Genomic DNA, 18,652 nt, shown 5'->3' on the forward strand with positions numbered 1-18,652 from the left:
GCCATTACTCACCTGACATCTCACCAACTGACTACCACTTCTTCAAGCATCTCGACAACATTTTGCAGGGAAAGGCTTCCGTAGCCAGCAGGAGGCAGAAAACGCTTTCCAAGAGTTTATTGAATCCCCAGGCGTGGGTTTTTACACTGTAGGAATAAACAAACTTATTTCTCATTGGCAAAAATATGTTGATTGTAATGGTTCCTATTTTGATTAATAAAGATGTGTTTGAGCCTAGCTATAATGATTTAAAATTCACGGTCCAAAATTGCAATTACGTTTGCACCAACCTAATGTAAGCACTGGAGAAGGCGATGGCACCCCACTCCAGTACTCTTGCCTGGAAAATCCCACGGACAGAGGAGCCTGGTGGGCTGCAGTCCATGGGGTCGCTAAGAGTCAGGCACGACTGAGCGACTTCACTTTTACTTTCACTTTCATGCATTGGAGAAGGACATGGCAACCCACTCCAGTGTTCTTGCCTGGAGAATCCCAGGGATGGGGGAGCCTGGTGGGCTGCCGTCTATGGGGTCGCACAGAGTCGGACACAAATGAAGCGACTTAGCAGCAGTAGCAGCAGCAATGTAAGCACACCCCCAGTTAAAGGGCCAGCCCTAAGCAACCCCCATATTTTCAGCTGATTCCTATAGAAGATGGCAGAGCCCTGCTCCAAACCAAGACAACTCAGCTCTGCCATGGCCCTGTCGACGTCAGGTGGGTTTTGCAGATTTTAATAAAATGGTGAGAAAAGCGCTGAGTCACTTACTCCTGCCGTCATTTACACTGCACCTACTGTATGCTGGGCACTGTTGGGTTGGACTGTGTGAGCAAGACCCACATCCTCCAGCTGTACTCCAGCTAAAGGTTCTTCACTGACCCCTCCAGGCCAAGGCAGAGAGTCCAAGATTGTCCCCATTTTACAAAAGAAGCCACTGACACACACACCCAAGGTGACCCAGGATACAAGAGTCGAAAAGCGTGAAAGCCGTTCAGGCGTGTCCGACTCTTGGTGACCCCATGGACTACACAGTCCATGGAATTCTCCAGGCAAGAATACTGGAGAGGGTAGCCTTTCCCTTCTCCAGGGGATCTTCCCAACCCAGGGATCGAACCCAGGTCTCCCACATTGCAGGCAGATTCTTTACCACCTGAGCCACAAGGGAAGCCCCCAAATGAGGAACATGTCATGAATTTGAGTGTCATCCTTGTGCAGGCGCCATGCTAACCTTCTCTGTATCATCCAATTTTAGTATATGTGGTGCCAAAGAGAGTACACAGGGTTGAAGGCGGACGATAACGCAGATCTCCTTGGTCAGAGAATGAAGTTTCCACCTTGTTAAAACACAAGACAGGTTTTCCAAACCCTCCACTATTCACTTTGTCTGACATGCTTAGTGATTGCAGCCCTGCCCAGACTCAGCGTGGAGTACCTGGGATGGAAAGACAGGGAGCTCATTCCCTCCGCTCAAAGAGTCTGTGGTCTAGGGGACCACAGAGGCTGTGGGCTCCCCAGCCAGTCCGGGCACAGTGATGGAGTACATGAAGTGCCCTTCAGTGCAGAAGCTCAGACCTAGGACAGTCTGGAGCCAGAGCTTCCATGCATGATGTCAAGCCGCTGTGCTCTGTGACTCTTGGTCTCCTCATCTGTTAAATGGGCACATCAACAGTACCTGCTTCTGTGGACTGCTGTGAGGGCTGAATAAGGTGACACGGTGCCCAGCACAGTCAGCACTCCATAAACGGTCGCTACTTACAGGCCCAGGAAAGAAAACTGCTAAGGACAAGGTAGAAGTGTCTAGAATTCAGTAGGACAATGGATTTTGTGTGTCTGCCTAAATGTTTTGTTTTTAAATATTTCTGTACAGTGTCTGTACTGGGCACAAAACAACACCTTGAAACAACATCTTGAAACAGGTATTGTTATTTTTTTCCCATTTTGCAGATGAGCAAACTGACAGCCAGTGATAGAAAGTTCTTCAAGATCACACAGCAAGAAAGGATAGAAGGCTGTGTCCCCAAATGATCCTCCCCACACTGAACTGCCCCTTCATTACATGGAGGAGGGAGTTTGGCTGTCATTTTGCCGTGGACAGAACAAGAAAACCAAGGTTTCAATGGTGGCATGAAGGGCTCAAATGGGATGAGGTGGTGCCGGCAGGAGGATTGTTAGACGCAGAATAAGTGGCTCCGACAAAAGCAGAACTCCAGGAAGATTCTCAGGAGTCAGGATGGGATGCAGGCTGACGTCCCCACATCAGGCCTGTGTTCTCCAAAAGATTCTCTATGGTCCCACTGACAGGAGGCAGGAGGGGAATGAAAAAGATGACCAGCTGTGGGATACTTCACTTCTCCCAAGTTCCCGAAACGTTTTCCACTTTCAGGATGACCCCCTCCAGTCACTGACAATGAATCTACTGTTGCTTCCCACACCTCCACCCGCCTCCCCTCAGCCGAAGGAGAGGAATCTCGATGGATTTCTGGACCCTTTGGTGCTGGATGACTGTCATAGACTGATCTGGTATCTGCTGACAGAGAGGAAGATCTGGGTGATCTAAGTCAACGTTGGCTGATCACCTATGTGCCTCCCCCCCTTCCTTCCTCGACCATGCAGGCATCGTAAACTGATCGTGGCGCGCCTTCCTCTAAGGTCTGAGAAGGCCAGATATTCACATCCTGGTGCTGCCTCAACAAACTGCCACCACTGGGTGGCTGAAGATGGCAGGAATTTATTCTCTCACAGTTCCAGGGGCTGGAAACCACGCATAAGGCCTCAGCAGGCCCTCACGCCCTCTGAGGGGTCTCAGCTCAGTTCAGTTCAGTTGCTCAGTCGTGTCCAACTCTTTGCAACCACATGGATGGCAGCACTCCAGCTTTCCCTGTCCATCACAACTCCCAGAGCTTACTCAAACCCATGTCCACTGAGTTGGTGATGCCATCCAACCATCTCATCCTCTGTCATCCCCTTCTCCCGCCTTCAATCTTCCCCAGCACCAGGGTCTTTTCCAGTGAGTCAGTTCTTCGCATCAGGTGGCCAAAGTATTGGAGCTTCAGCTTCAGCAACAGTTCTTCCAATGAATATTCAGGACTAATCTGTAGGATGGACTGGCTGGATCTCCTCGCAGTCCAAGGGACTCTCAAGAGTCTTCTCCAGCACCACAGTTCAAAAGCGTGAATTCTTCAACGTTCAGCTTTCTTTATAGGGCTCTAAGAGAGAACCTTTCTCTGCCCCTTCCAGTTTCCAGTCTGTCATGGCTTTCCTTGGCTTGTGGTTGCATCACTCTCAGCTCTGCCTTCTGTGTGTCGTGTTTCTGCTCTTCTCCTTCCTATAAGGACACTTACCAGTGATTTTAGGACCCACTGGAAAATCTAGGATAAGTTCATTGCAAGACCCTTAACTTAATTACATCAGCAAATGCAGTTTTCCAGATTTTCTCATCCTTATTTTCTAATAAAATGCCACTCATAGGCTCCAGGGGTTCAGATGTGAACCTTCTGGGGAGAGGTCACTATTCAACCCACTACACCCACAGACCATTTCCCAGTGTAGTGTTCAAACGAACTGACCCACCCTGGGCAATGTTGGCCCATGCGATGAAATCTTTTTACAATCTCTAGTCTAAATCAAACCTAGTGATCTGATCTAACTATAAATGTTTGTGGGGTGCCATTTATGTAAGAGCCTCAATACTCTGAGCTGCGCAAGGGGCGGTGGTGCAAACTAAGAGAGATCTATATCAAAAAACATGTGGCTGGCACAGGATGGACTGTTTAGTAAATGTTCATTGGCCCTCCCAGGCCCCTTGCTGTGTCCCATAAGATACAGTCTCTACCCTGAGGGAAAGGGCCTGGTAAGAGTTAAACCTCAGGAGACCCTAAAGGGAAGCGCCGCCCACCCCCAAGATGTTTCCTCCCACTCTAATCACGTTTTACAGCTGTCTTCCCCAAACCTTGCTTTGATTTAACAAATGTGTTTTAGCTGTTACTCTGGCTCAGTCCTGTGCTGAGTTCACAGATAAGATGGCTGATAAACCCTATGGATGGAGCCCACTGAAGGAGACAGGCTGGAACAGGTATTTGGCGGAAATAAAGCTGTGACTACAGATCGCATTCAGGGCTGCGCAGCGGGAGGTGTACTGAAAAAGTTTCGAGGCTCTACTTCAGATGGGAGGTCGGGGAAGTCCCTCTAAGGAAGAAAGATAAAGATGACAAGGTTTAGCCAAGACAGGAGCTGAGGAAAGATAGACTGAGAACCTAGTGGGGCTGAGACTGCACCTACGCTGGTCACCTCTGTACCGCAGGAGCCCACTAAGGAGACACAAAATCACAGTTAATGGAAAGGTGATTGTCTAACCCATTTTAGAGATGGGAAGAGCAAGGCAACACCTAAGCCTGTACTGAGGGCCCAGGTTTCTGTGGATGATGACAGCCTGGCACATGCTGACTGCCAGCTTGCAGAGGTAGCCCCTGTTGGCCTACCTGTGTCCCCAGGGACCCTCTTCCCAGGCCCTCCAATTGGCTCAGGCTCCCTGAAGGAGATACGTGCCAAAGCAGGGTGAGGGGACGAGCGGGAGGAGGACAAGGAGGCTTCATTTCAACCTGGCACAAAGTGAGCGCTTTATGGCAAGAACCAGATGAGCAGGTGGCCTGGGATGCTGAAAAACTCCAAGAAACATGCCAATTCCCAGCAAGAGCGCCAAAGGCCAACTCTGTTGGGAAATGTCTCCCTGCTGCACGCAGGCCCTGACAGACAGACCCTTTCCCCTGGGGCATCTTTTCCCAGTCAGCCCTCACTCTGCCCTCTACCTTGTTGACTCTTGCACACCATTCAGACTCAACTCCCCGCACTGGGTTAGGCACCCCCTCCAGGCTCTCTTAATACCCTGTGCTCTCGTCTTCTACACTGCCTGCAAGATGTACTGTCTTGCTATTTTCTTGGTAAACTAGCCCTGGCCAGATGATGACCTTGTTAAGATCACAGATCATAGCCCTCTATTGTGTGAACCCGGACTGAATCTGGCTTTCATAAATACCCAACAAAATCATGACAAATAGGCACATGAAGGGAAAAAAAAAAAAGAATCAACAATCTATCAATCAAAATTAATGTGTAAACAGGCTGCATGTAAATATCAGACCAACAATTTGGCCCCAGGCATGCCTCATCTTGAACCCCAAAGTCTGTAGGTACCTCTGTCCTTTAGGGGCATGTGGGCTGCTGGAGTGCCCAGTAAGTCTGGGGTGGGAGAGGAGGGTATAAGGGGATGGGGGAGGGTTGGGTGCTGGGTGGAAAGCCACTTATTCTTCCACTATTGAGCACTTCCTGTGCCTCTGGCACTGTTGATGCAGTGAACTCCAATGTAAGATCCGACCTCTGCTCTCAAGGAGTTCACAGTCAGATTGGGCAGATACACTGACGGGTGCTGGGAGGTGTGCAGGGGATTTTGATTCAGGAGAAGACAAGCCCAGATCAAGTTCCACTTTGGGTAGAAATTGGACCCCAGCTCAGGGGTGTGACCTACCCTAGATCCCCCAGAGGCCTCTGGGTGCCCGTCATAGGACAGGTGTTGTCTCCCTGCCAGAGACCGCAGCACCAAGTCCTGCCTGAGTCTCCAGCCTCTAAGCTGGCACAGCAGACTGCAGACTGCCAGGTGCGGCAAGTCCTTAAATCTCTCTCTATGTATTGATATGCATCTTAAGATAAATATATATTGTATATGTACATGTATCTCATATAGAGAGAGATAGAGATATATATATCTAATTAGTTTTATCTCTCTGGAGAACCCTGATGGATTTTGGTATCCATCTCTACAGTGCTCCAGAGATCTTTCTAGAACATAAGGTGGGTGGCGTCCCACTTCTGCTTAAACCTATCCCATGCTCTGGATTAAAGTACAGATCCTCCCAGGTGACTTCTAAGGGTGTGTGTGTGTGTGTGTGTGTGTGTGTGCGTGTGTGCGTGTGTGCATGAGTGTGTGTGCGGTTAGTCGCTCAGTCCTGTCTGACTCTCTGTGACTCCATAGACTGCCAGGCTCCTCTGTCTGTGGGATTTCCCCAGGCAAGAATACTGCAACAGGATGCCATTTCCTACTTCGGGGGGTCTGCCCAACCCTGGTACTGAACCCACATCTCTTGCATCTCCTGCATCACAGGTGGATTCTTCACCATTGTGCTGCCTGGGAAGCACCCCTCCAAGGGTGGAATCCTGCTTGGCTTTTAGCCTCCGTCTCCACAGTTTCCAGGAATTTCCTCTCCCCTCTTCTTCTGGTATTCTGAGCAGTAGGGAGACACTGAGCACAAGAACCCAGGGAAAGACTCTCAGAAGCCGACCTTTCTCTCGACATCCCTGCCATCCCTCTAAGTACTACTGAGCAGGTCTTCTAGGACATTCTAGGCCACAACTGCAATGAGAGTCTGGGCCTAGGCCCTCTGGATTCAGTCCGAGGGCCCGAGTGTCCAGAGATCAGGAAAAGGCAGAGGGAGGCCTGTTTTTGCCAATCCCTCCCTGTGGACAGAGTTGGAGCTGGGTTTGGCAGAGCTCCTTGGCTTGGCTTTCTTGGCTCTGGCAGGTGGAAGGCCCCTGAGCAATTGTGGTTCTTTCTGGGTGTCTTGGCCAACCCGGAACCCCAGCCCAGCCATGGTGCTAGCCATCCCCTAGCACCGGATGGGCACCCACAGTCACATGGTGACTGTGAAAAAGTAAAACACGGTGATATCACACAGGGCTTAGGCTGTGCATGAGTGCTAAGTCACTCCAGTTGTGTCCAACTCTTTGCAACCCTGTGGGTTCCTCTGTCCATGGGCTGTGCCAGGCAAGAATACTGGAGTGGGTTGCCATGCCCTTCTCCAGAGCATCTTCCCTACCCAGGAATCCAACCGAGGCTAATGTCTTTCCCACTGGAAACCCCCATCCCACTGAAGCCCAGCCTCCCACCTTGGTTTAGAGATTGCTGGCTTCCCCAAAATGTGAATGGGTCTCAGATCTCATCCTGGTGGTGGGGGAGGTGGGTAGCAAGCTGCTAGAGCACACAGAGTTGGCTGTAAAAGCCCCTTCACCATGGGACATGCCTCCCAAAATAAGCCTTTGGAATCCCCTGCCCGTGAGGACTCCTCCTGGGATGGTAGCAAGAGGTTCATGTGAGATGGGAGTCCATTCAAAATCAGCCGTTCCTGAGCACCTGCTGTGTCCAGGCACCACGGACCTCAAAATCAAACACAGCACTTTCCGCAAGTAGACTTGTGAGAGAGACCTCAGTGCTTCAGGGGCCCTGTACACACGAGGAGGCTTGCAGGAGGCCACCCACTGAGGTTTTCAGAGACCCCGCTGCCTCCGGGAACTCATCATGCAGCACATCCATGATGTCTCCAATTCCCCTTACATGCTGCCCGGACGGTCTCTCTCCAGCGTTGTTTTCTGGATTAAGTCAAATCCCTTCTGTGCCTTCTTCCCAGGTGGCTCAGGTGGTAAGGAGTCTGCCTGCAATGTGGGAGACCCGGGTTCGATCCCTGGGTCAGGAAGATCCCCTGGAGAAGGAAACAGCAACTTACTCCAATATTCTTGCCTGGAGAAGCCCATGGACAGAGGAGCCTGGTGGACTACAGTCCATTGGGTCACAAAGAGTCGGACACGACCGAGTGGGTAACACTTTTCTTTTCAGTGTCTACTGAGGCTGGCCTCTGGATCCCCCTCCTGTCCCCTCACTTACACCTCCTTCCCAGCTCCTCACTTTCCCCTGGGCTTCAACCAAGCAGGGCTCTGCGGAGACACTTGAACAAGCAGTCTTGCTTCACATCACACAGCCTCTGGGCTCACAGTGTCCTGTCTGGAATGCCCTTCCCCTGCTTTGCCCACCTGGCAGTTGAGAAGTCTTCCCTGACCTCTCAACCACAACACCAATGCCCCACATGGTATGTCTCTGTCTATAAAAGCAACTCCCAATTCCCCACCATGTTGGGCTGATTGGTGAGGACTGATCAGGACCCTGTGGGGCCTTCCTGGGACAGACACCTCCCCTGCATCCTCTGCTCTAGCTCCTTTCTTAAGTACATAGACAATAGTATCTGATGAGTACTTCCTGAGTTGTTTTATAGATACTAAAACCACCACCAAATGGAAGCTGCTCACTACCTGATCATGAGCCCCCAGACCTACTGTCTACTAAGGACTGACAAGGTCAACCACCCGATCACTTCAACGTAAGCTAATCAGAGAACTGTGCACAAGCTGATCACATACCCTGTGACCCACCTCCATTACCTGGCCTTAAAAATACTTTGCTGAAACCCTTCTAGAAGTTCAGGGTATTTTGAGCAAAGCCACGTAGTCTCCTTTTCTTGGCCCTGAAATAAGCCTTTCTCTGCTCCAAACTCTGATGTTTCATTTGTGTGGCTGCACAGTACATCGGGCACACAAACTTGAATTTGGTAACAGCTTGGCATGTTTTGGCCAGTGACCACACAGCCCTATCACCCACATCTTACTAGTTACCTTAATCTTCTTTTTTAAAGAAATTTTTATTTTTTGGCCATGCCACATGACTTGCAGGATCTTAGTTCCCTGACCAGGGATTGAACTCGTGTCCCCTGCACTGAAAGGACAGAGTCTTAGCCACTGGACCACCAGGATGTCCCACCTTGGTCTTCTTAAATACCAGCTCTTTGCCATCTCAGAGACTTCACACTTTCTGTTTTCTCTGCCTGTAATGTTTTTTCCCAAGAAACCACAAACTTTAATATTTTGCGTTTCAGCTGCCTACAAAAGATTCTCCTTTGCCACCCTATTGAAAATGGAATCTATTCCTCTTTCTCTTTATCTTTGCACCCTGCTTGGTTTTCTCATAATACAAACAAAATTGCAATAATTTCGCAGACTTCTTTATTTGTTTATCACGTTGTCATCTTCCTATCTGCTGGACTTTTGACTTCATGCAGAAAGAAGGACTTGCTGATGGCGCTCACCATTGTAGACTCTGTCTTCGAAGAATCGTGATTAATAAATGTTCATTGAAGGACTAGTGGTTATATGAGTATACATGCATGAGGGAATTCACTCAATGTGCATTTTACCATGTGTAAATTCAAGTAAATAGAAAATGTACACAAAATGTACTTATAAATGCATTAACATTACTAAGAGATAGTGCATGAATTTGCCTGTGTACCTTACTTGCATTTGCGTCACCCATGCTTAACACAGATCCTGGCTTAATACTTCATCCATCTCTCTGACATAAAGTGGCCAAACTCAGATCCCGTTACATTAATGTGGTTTCCTTTATACTTCCTCTCGGAAAGTCATCAAATAGATGATTTAGGACATTGAACATAGAAAACCGTTTATAGAAATCACTCACTAAATGTGAACTGATGACTTGAAATTCAACAGGATAAACTATTAAGAGGACAAGAAAAAGGTGTATAGGGTATTTGTCTTAGCCACCTGTTTAAGAGAAACAGGTCTCTTAAAGAGCTGCCAAGAGTGTATGATTAAGGCCTTGGGACTGGGTCACCTGCAGATGAATCTGGGCTCTACCGCTTGCCAGCTCTGTGACCTTATGCAGAGCGCCTAACCGCTCTGAACCTTAGTTCTGAGAAATGAAATATTTCCTGCCGTATCATTAAACAAAGGATGTCACAGTCATCAACAACTGCTCCGGCGCTGTTGGTGAGCTGGTGAGCCCTGAGGGGACGCAGAGAGGGAGGAATACCTGCCGTCCAACAGTCTTCAGTTGTAGCCACTCCCTTCAATGAGCCGTGAGGAAACTCGGGATGTCAAAACACAAGGTAACGGCCCCAGAGAGCTTAGGTGCACATCAAAGAAATTAATTCAGTGAGCCCAGACTGTTGTACCTTCTCATACAGAGAAAAGTGCTAAATTCCTTAACTTTAAATACCTGGTTTGCCTTTAATTAGCAATACTCTTTGGATGTTCAGACTACCTGCCCTTTGTTGCAAAGCTTCTATATAACCTGTCTCCCTGCCTCATGGACATGAGTCTGAGCAAGCTCCGGGAGATGGTGAAGGACAGGGAAGCCTGGTGTGCTGCAGTCCATGGGGTCGCAGAGAGTCAGACGCGACCGAGTAACTGAACAACAAGTGTTTTATCTGCTTGGAGCAGCTCTCTCAGTGTTACCTGAGATGCTGCCTCCCAGGTTTGAAGTCCTAAAAATTCCCACCAAATCAAACCTAACTCTCAACTTTGAGGTGGTGCGTGTTTTCCAGCCAACAGTTTTCTCGTGAAATGGGGCGTGTGATTCCTACCAGCAGAGCCCTGGTAAAGATTCAGTTAGATAACGACTGGGAAGCACTCAGCTCAGTGCCTGGCAGGCAGCAGGCCCTTGCTAAAGAGTGGCTTTATTAGCAGTACTAAGCACCAGCCCAGGCCCGGCCCTGGTCCTCTGGGCCCACAGTCAGTCCACTGTGAGCACCGCATAGTAGGGTGTGCATGTGGGGCGCAGCCAGGGAGCAGGGCAGGAGGCGGGGTACCCAACCCAGGGTCTCCACCTCAGACTTCTCTTCCCCCCAGCCCAGCCAAGCTACTTCCTTCACTCCTGATCCCAACTCTGGGCCCCAGGGATGCTGGGAATAAAGGGCCACAGTCAACAATCTTTTCAGCTGTGTCACTGTTTCTCGCACCTTCAAGTCCCTGGACTTCAGAAGCCAGGGGAGGAGACCAGCCTCAGAACCAGAGCCTGCCCGCCTGGCAGCCTCATCTCTCTCGAGTGCCCTCCCTGCATCCCTGTCTGAGCATCTGTCTCCCTGGAATGCCAGCCCAGCCAAGGCCATTCCCACCAGTGAGCTCTCACCCTGCCCCTGCCAGCTGATGCTCCCTGCGCATTCCACCTATGGCCCTCGGCTCTGAAATGGGGTTTTATCATTTCCCTTATTTTACAGGTGAACCAGCTGAGCCCCAGGTGACCCAGGAGTTCCAACTCCCACAGGCCTTAGCTGGCCTTAGCTGGCCTCCTCCCCACATCTCCAGAGAGCCCAGGGCACCAGGCTCCATGCTCGCGACCTCAGTCGGGGGTCAGTTTTGTTCTCTCCAGCTTACAGGTGAGGAAGCCCAACTTCAGTCACTCGCCTGAGATCATGTGGCATCAGATGGCAGAGATGCCCCACAATCCTAGCCCCTGGCAATGCAACCACCTCACTATACTGATTTCCTGGGGAAATAGTCTTGACAATCATCCTGAATTGGGAACATGCTCTTTTAGGGTAAAACATCAAAGGATGAGGACCTCAGCAGAAGCCCTGAGGAAAGGGGACTTCCCTGGCTAACCCAGACAAGTAGACTTTCCTCCCTGTCAACCCTTCCATCGTCATTCAGAGGGTATAATTAGATGGCTGGCACCCAGGAGACATGATGGTCAGTCTCCTGCAGAACTTCTCCCGTCTCGCCCAGCCAGTGGACACTCAAAGCCAAGGCCTCCTGTCCCCGGGTCTCAGCCCCAATGACCCCAGACAATTTGGTCACTTTGCCGTTCAAACTCAGATCCTTAGAGCACCAGCTCAGGTGACAGCTGCCTGCTAAGCTGCTTCAGTCACATCCAACTCCTTGAGACCCCGTGGACTGAAGCCCACCAGGCTGCTCTGTCCATGGACTTCTCCAGGCAAGAATTACTGGAGCGGGTTGCTATTTCCTCCTCCACGAAATCTTCCTGACCCAGGGATCAAACCCATGTCCCCTGCGCTGGCAGGCGGGTTCTTTACCACTAGTGTCATCTGGGAACGCCCCAGGTAACAGCTGCCTTAATTCAAATCCCAGCAACGCCACTTGCCAGCTATGAGCCCTTGGGCAGGGACGGGATCTCTATGCCTCAACATCTTCACCTGTAAAATGGGAATAATAATAGTCCGGCCGTGACAATAAATGAGAAAGCAAACTTCTCAAAAAATGTTAGTTTGGAGGTGGAGGTGTGTACTGTTTCTCCTGAAATGAAGCCAGACATTCACAAGGACTCTTATTTTCTTCAGGAGGCAAGTGCTGCAGCTGGACGGCTGGAAGCGGGATATGGAAACGTGCCCAGGGCCAAGTGAGGACAGCCAATTTCGTCCAAGTGCCCTGGCTCAGGAGGGAAGGGCTGCCTTGCGATGGCCTCTGTGCCAGTCTAGCAAGTGGGGCCCCTTGGGGCCCAACACTTGTTTTCATTATCAGACCCACATTCCCGGGATTCCTGGGTGAACCAAGCACTTATTACAACAGACTCAAACACCGAAGGAAAATACTCATTTGAGGCCCAGACACGGATTTTTCATTTTCATAATTGGCCGTTGGGTCTGCACGTCCTGAGGATGCAGGTTGAAGGGAGCTGCGGACAAAGCGTCTCTGTGGGCGCTCAGCTGCCCATGGCGGAGGGCGGGGCCGGCTCCGCCCACGAAGCCCTCTGGAGGCCCATCCCCCGGCCCCGGGGCCTGGCTTGCCAGCCCCTGGGCCAGAGGAATGGGCATCTACTCTGCTTTGCGGAAGTGGCCAGGAGGCTTAAGAAATCCCCTTCAGACCCTCACAAACTAGTCGTCTAAGTCAGGATCTCAACTAGGGGGTGGTTTTAGCTCCTAGAGGACAGTTGGAAATGTCTGCAGACCTTTGTGGTTGTCACGACTGAAGGTGGAGGAGGAGGAGGAATGGATGCTACTGATCAAGGAGGCTGCCCAACATCCCACAAGACACAGGACACCCCCAACAAGAATGACCACCCGGATCACAAGTGTCAGTAGCTCTTGTCTTCTTTTCCCTGTTTAGGGTTCATGGAGGCGTAAGAAGGGGAGGACGCGCAGTCACCCAGGTGCCTCCTTTAGGAGGGAGAGACTTGTACAGTGGGGAATAAAGGTCAGTATGCACAGCCCCATACCCAATGGGTACAAGGCCACCTCACTTGCTCAGTCATGTCCGACTCTTTGCGACCCTATGGACTGTATGTAGCCCACCAGTCTCCTCTGTCCATGGGATTCTCCAGGCAAGAATACTGGAGTGGGTTGCCATTTCCTCCTCCAGCGGATCTTTCCCAACCAGGGATCAAATGAGTCTCTTACGTCTCCTGCATTGGCAGGTGGATTCTTTATCACTGCACCAGCTGGTACAGGGTGGAAAGACACAAAAGAAGATTCCAAATCCAGCAGACCTGGATCCACACAAAGCCTCCATTCCAGGAGGCTTTTCACATTTCCAGGTGTGAGGCTCTGGGCAAGTTTTTCAAGGATCTGAGCGTGATCTGTGACACGAGACCGCCACTGACACCGGCAGGCTAGGTGTGAATATGAGAGGTGACGGCACTGGCGGAGGACCTAGTGTCTACCTGGAGCACGGGAGTTCTCCACCCATGCCCCGTCCTCCCTCCTGACTCCACAGCTCCTTTCCATAGGCTTCTGGTCTGCCCCTTCCTTCCCCCATGCCCCCTGCCTCCCTCTCTCTGCCTCTCCAAACCCTCCCAGCACCCGGGTCACCCTCCCTCCAGAGCATTTATGCAGCGCCCCATCTCTGGCCATCCCCCTAACCCAGCAGAGACGCTGCCTTGGCCACACCCTGGTTTCTATGGGTCATTCCTGGATCTAGGGATACGGTGGCATATTTGGGACCGTGGGGTGTGTGGGAGAGATGTGCGTTTGGTGATGTGCACACGTACTGAGCATTTGTGTGTGTGTGTGTTGGTGTGTGAGTGTTTCTGTGTCTTGTGTGGGTGCATATATCCTGGGACTACTTCTTTCTTCTTTCATTTTCTCCCAGTCTCTGCAGGATACTCTGCAATATGCTGGACTCACTGTCTGCAGAGGGTCCTTAGCAGAAAACCGCATAGGTGATGCCCCCCAATTTCAGAGCAGGCTCTTTATTTCCTCTCCCTGAGGAGGATGCCTAGACCCAGGTTATATGCCATCCTGCCTTTCCCCACACCTTCCCATCCTCCTTTTTGGAGCCAACCTGTGCCCTAAACACCTGGATGGAGAGATGTTTGTACCAAACCCTGCTGAAAGCGCATATTCCAGTGGGAGCTCTTAGGGTTGCTCATCAGCCAGGATGGACCAGGCCAGCAGTACCTGCCTTGAAAAGGTTGAAGTCCTCCTTAATGGCTGGTGAACAGCCTCTGCCCTGGATCCCAAAGGCCCCCTGATTCCCAGGATCCAGCCAGCAAAAAGCTAACCCAGGCCCTGCAAGGAGCCTCCCTGGGACCCTGCTGCTGGGCTGGGCCTGGCCTTCCTCCAGCAGCTCTGATCAGCTGGTACCTCTGCCATACCAGCTGTTAAATATTTGCAAACATTCCCGGGAGACAGGGGCCTTATCATACCGCAAATCACTGAGAGCAGCGATGCAGATGTTGAGCAGCTCTGAAATCACTGAAGACAGAACCACTGACTGCCTGCAGGATTTCAAAGATATCTTCAAGGAAAAAAAAATTAAAAAGATTATTTTGTAGGATCTTGAAGGATGAATGGGAGTCTACAGGAAATTGAAGAGAGGGAAAGCTTTACCAGGTCACAGAAGAAGAAGTACAAAGGCACGGAGGTGTATGACTGAATGTCTGGCTGAAGCAACCACTTGCCCAGAGTGTAGAAGGTGGGGATGATTGGAAAGGCGATCAGGAGACTAAATCAGAACCAGCCTTGAATGCCGAGCTAAGGGGCTTCAGCTACTCTTGGTGGTCTCCAGATTCTGTAGACCAAGCCCAGGACCAGCTACACTATTGGTGGGTCCAGTGCAAAATGAAAATGGGGGGCTGCTTGTTCAAAATACATTAAGAACTTCAGCACAGTTACAACTCAACACTAAATTAAGAGCAGGGTCCTTCTAAGGCCTGGGCCCCATGTGACTGCCCATGCAGGTGGTACCTCCCAGGGCCACCGCTCTGAGCTGTTGTCCTGCCTGGGCTGTAGGAGATGGCAGCCTGAGCCCACAAGGCCTGAGAGAGGAAGCAGGAAATACTTCTGCAGAATTCTTCTGGCCTCAGGGGAGATTACCTCTTTCCTCAGCAGAGATCGGGTTACCATTCCAGACGCAGTGGTCAAAGAGCCTTAATTCATCAGAGAGGTGTGTGCAGCACTTTGCTCTCAGTGTACTACTCCCTCACCCGGCTGACCCTGCTGCTGTATAAACACACGAGGCAGGTGCCCCGGAGGGCCTGAAAGCCTGCTTCTGGTAAGCGCTGGCTCCAACCAATGCCCAGCGGCTTGGGGCTTGGGGATGTGCCCGGAGCCCGCCCAGGCCCCATCTCAACAGGGCCCAGCTGGAGGGTTCAGAGGGCCATCCGTGGCCACCTCACTAGGAACCAAGGAGCTCAGTGACTCACCTTCCCAGAGATGAGACAAGCCGCCAGATGGGAGAAGGAATGAACAGGGGTCTAACTATACCTCTGATGCAAATAGAGGTCGAAATCAAAAGCTCCTCTTCTTGAGGTTAATAGATTCATTTGGTTAGAAGTTGAGAAGCATTTCACCACAACCTCTGTCTCCAGCAACCTGCCCTCAGAATTTGCATATGTTTTGAATGAAAATTGTCAGGACCATGCAAACTAGACAGCTATATGCATCTTATCAGATGGCTGTCGGGGAATTTGGAGGGAACAGGCTGGGTTTAAACACAAGTGAGGGCTGAGGCCCTTGTGTGGATCTGGCCCCTGTGATAGTATCTGTCCCCACCCTGACCCAAGCTTATGATAAGCCACCTTCTCCATTTCACTGGCCCCTCGGCAGCTAACAAGCCACCTGCTTGCGGGGAGACCCGGAGAAAGAGAAATGATTCTTTATGTCCCTCTGGTTCTACTGAGGTCAAGTGTGAGGGGCAGGTGTGGGCGCTGCTGCCGCTAAAGAGATTTCCGTTGATCCGTTACTCCGTCTTCCTGCAGTGCTTCAAACACTTCATCCCTCACCTTGTGAATCCTTCAACCGTGTTTGCAAATAATACCTATCTTTAGGGGAAAAATCCAAAAGGAAACAATTCATTATCTTTATTGGTCACATCATATATATCACATAAGTTTTTTGCAGGAAAAATTAAAATACAGATACACAGTGTGAGGAAACAGATACGTGGTCCTAAAGCTCCCATCGTTCCCTAGAGGGTCCCTGCCATTAGCTGGCAGAGTTGTTTGTTCTCCCAGCCTCACTCTGCCACAGTGCTGCTCAAAGAACCCTGTCTTCCTGACATTTGGATGTTCCTCACGTCCCTAGCTCTTGCCCACTGATTGCCAATGTCCCACTCTGGTTCTTAAGACAACAAGAAGGTCCTGCTGCTGCTGCTAAGTCACTTCAGTCGTGTCCGACTCTGTGCAACCCCATAGACAGTAGCCCACTAGGCTCCTCTGTCCCTGGGATTCTCTAGGCAAGAACACTGGAGTGGGTTGCCATTTCCTTCTCCAGTGCATGGAAGTGAAAAGTGAAAGTGAAGTCGCTCAGTCGTGCCCGACTCTTAGCAACCCCATGGACTGCAGCCCACCAGGCTCCTCCGTCCGTGGGATTTTCCAGGCAAGAGCACTGGAGTGGGTGCCATCACCTTCTCCACAAGAAGGTCCTAGTCCCCACCATTTCTGCATATACCAGAGGCGGGGAAATTGATAGTTCTGAGCCCAGACATTTTCTACCAAGCTTTCCCCTTGCACTGCGCTAGGCCTGGGCAAGATGCAGTCGAGAGCCATAAGCCATGTGTCACAGCTTCTTGCAGTTCGACCAAGAAAGTAGCCACCCTCCCATCTTCCAGTTTCCAGACTGAGATTTGCATTTTGCTTTTTAAAGAACTTAATGTCACTTCATATTACCCACTGCCCTTCAGAGTTTACTTCTTGTCTACCTGCAGTTCCCAAGTTTATCATCCCAAGCTTAAATTATTTTCATAATGGGAGAACACAGCACATTTATCTTTTACAAAATTTATTTGGCAGATATTACATGCCCAGGCTATGGGCAAGAAATACTTGAGAGGTAATAGAGATAAAAGAAACATCTTCATAACTACCTATAAAAAATAGACCATTTAGGGACTTCCCTGATGGTCCAGTGGTTGAGAATCCATCTTGCAACGCAGAAGACAGGGATCCCACATGCCACAGGGCAGCCGGGCCAGCCTGCCAGAAGCTGCTGAGTCCCTGTGCTCTAGAGGAGCCCCCGTGCCACAGGAAAACATCCCACACAGCTAAGACCCAACGCAGACAAATAAGTACAATTTCTAATTAAGTTTTTTCGCACGCACACACTGCTTTATTTAATTTATTTGTTTTACGTTTGGCTGAGCCGGGTCTTCGTTGCTGCTCAGACTTTCTCTGGTTGCCGCGAGCAGGGGCTCCTCTCGAGTTGTGGTGTGCAGGCTTCTCACTGCAGCGGCTTCTCCGGTTGCAGAGCACAGGCTCTAGGCACGCAGGCTTCAGCAGGTGTGGCGCAGGGGCTCAGGCATGATCCCTGGCACGTGGAATCTTCCTGCATCAGGGATCGAAAAGCATTCCCTGCATTGGCAGGTAGATTCTTATCCACTGCGCCACGAGGGAAGTCCCAATCAATGTTTTGTTTTGTTTTTTAAGACCATCTATTTTCATTTCAAACTGCTTAATACATCCAAGGGTTGGAGCAGAAGGACAAGAAAGCCAGCATATATTTTAAAGGATGATTCTCGTGGGGCAGGATTGCTTAAGGAAGTTTTCCTGGAGTGTCAATAATACGATTCAGAGAAGCTACTTCCTGCCCTGGACTGGGAGGTTATACATCTCCTGTAATAAAAATGATGACAATTAGATAAATGGCACTATTACACTTACCCAAGGTTTATACACATCCTGACGACAATGATGATGGCAAGGATGTTGAAGTAATGGAGTTAAGTGATATGATCTATGCCTAACACAGCAAGCATTCAGCAATTGGGAGCTATTACGTTTATCTTCCTTCTTTCTTATAAAGTATTATATTTCCCATTTTATATATGAGAGCCCTGAAGCTCAGTGAGGTCCACACCCTATAACAGATCACAGTAGCGTAGCAAGTGGGTAAGCTGAGATTTGAACCCAGGTTCCCCAAGAGTTAAGATGAGTTGTTATGACAGCTTTTCCAGAGTCTCTCGGCTAAATCATAGAGAAAAAGACATCAGCTCAGCTTTTTCTTTTAATTCCCAAATGGTTACCCAGCATTTTTCAGAAATTGTCTGATTACTGTTGTTCACCTGCTTTGTTACAGTTTGAGAGGAAAGTCCTCCAAACGTGAGTCACAGTCCAGCCCTAAACATTGTCCGGCCTGCTAACGTTCCCTTGATTTTTTTCCCCAAGCTCTCCCTGTTTCCATCTAGATCAAAGCCTAAGTATTATAGCTTAAATATTTGTATTTAAGTTTGTAAACTAAATATTGAAAGATGTCACTTGGGGGTATCCAACCTTGCTCAATCTGTTTCAAACAAAATCTTTGAATGTTAGTTTGAGAGAAGGAGAAGACAACATTGACTTTGGTCTGAAGGTTCTTCAATTATTGAGATCTTCATACTCTTCAAGATTGTTTATTTAACTTTCCAGCATAATTAAAAATCTCTTCAAGTTGTCAGAAGGCACACTGAAATATGATGGCAGACCCCTGTCTGTATTCGAGCCTTTAAAGATAGTCATTGAATCGCCATCCCTCGAATCCTGAGACATTCCCTACAATAACACATTTCCTGCTTCCATTTGAAAAAGGTCTGGAAAGATCTTCCAAA

The 18,652-nt window shown here is 49.8% G+C and overlaps 1 non-coding gene across 1 annotated transcript; it reads right to left on the minus strand.

The window, feature by feature from the left end:
• Positions 1–1,168: 1,168 nt before the first annotated feature.
• On the minus strand, positions 1,169–1,274 carry LOC139178098 (U6 spliceosomal RNA). The gene has a single exon (XR_011562522.1). It is a non-coding gene; the product is annotated as a U6 spliceosomal RNA (small nuclear RNA).
• Between the last annotated feature and the right edge of the window lie 17,378 nt (positions 1,275–18,652).

The sequence above is a fragment of the Bos indicus genome, chromosome 20 (assembly GCF_029378745.1).
Source record: "Bos indicus isolate NIAB-ARS_2022 breed Sahiwal x Tharparkar chromosome 20, NIAB-ARS_B.indTharparkar_mat_pri_1.0, whole genome shotgun sequence".
NCBI classification, from domain to species: Eukaryota; Metazoa; Chordata; class Mammalia; order Artiodactyla; family Bovidae; genus Bos; species Bos indicus.